Below are 1088 nucleotides of genomic sequence, written 5' to 3' on the forward strand. Positions count from 1 at the left end.
CCATTGAGCAATTTTGCCTGGGTGCACCAGAGCTGGGGATGGCTCAGCCTCACCACCAGCAGCTGTACCCAAGGCTGGGTTTCAATTCTGCTGTGCTCCTGCTGCTCACAGATGTGAGCAAGCCCTTCCCTCTGCCCCTGTCTCTCTCCCAGGGTGGTGAGATGTCTCGTGCCCAGGTAAAGTCCACATGACAGCTGTATGGGCAGCCAGGGACTTGGGGGTCACAGAATCACAGAATGACAGGGGTTGGAAGGGACCTCAGGAGATCATCCAGTCCAATCCTCCTGCTAAAGCAGGGTCACCCAGAGCAGGTTGCACAGGACATTTTCCAGGCTGGCTTTGAATATCTGCAAAGAAGGAGACTGCACAACCCCCCTGGGCAGCCTGTTCCAGTGCTCTGTCACCCTCACAGTAAAGAAGTTCTTCCTCACGTTCAGCTGGAACCTATTATGCTTCAGTTTGTGGCCATTGCCCCTTGTCCTGTCACTGGGCACCACTGAGAAGAGTCTGGCTCTGTCCTCATGACATCCACCCTTAAGATATTTGTAAGTCTCGATGAGATCCTCTCTCAGTCTTCTTTTTTCCAGGTTAAACAAGCCCAGGTCCCTCAGCCTTTCCTTATAGGAGAGATGCTCCAGTCCCCTCATCATCTTTGTAGCCCTCCTTTGGACTCTCTCTAGGAGTTCCTCATCCTTCTTGAACTGGGGAGCCCAGAACTGGACGTAGTACTCCAGATGTGGTCTCACCAGGGCAGAGTAGAGGGGGAGGATAACCTCCCTTGACCTGCTGGCCACGCTCTTCTTAATGCGCCTCAGGATGCCATTGGTTTTCTTGGCAGAAAAGGCACACTGCTGGCTCATGATCAACTGACCATATCCCACAAAAGTGAGTGTCCCGGGCTAACCTGGAGCTGCTGGGTGGGTTTGGGGAGGAGAGGTGATCAAGATGAGGACAGGGAGCTCCCAGCAGTGCCTGCCACGGAGGACAGGCTACATTGTGCATGCGCTCCTGGGGGACACGCAAATTCGTGAAGCGTTCCATATTTTCTCTGACGCAGCGGGGGCGGAGTCAGGGGTGACGGCGGCAGT

This window comes from Egretta garzetta, unplaced genomic scaffold, assembly GCF_000687185.1.
Source record: "Egretta garzetta isolate BGI_Z169 unplaced genomic scaffold, ASM68718v1 scaffold268, whole genome shotgun sequence".
NCBI classification, from domain to species: domain Eukaryota; kingdom Metazoa; phylum Chordata; class Aves; order Pelecaniformes; family Ardeidae; genus Egretta; species Egretta garzetta.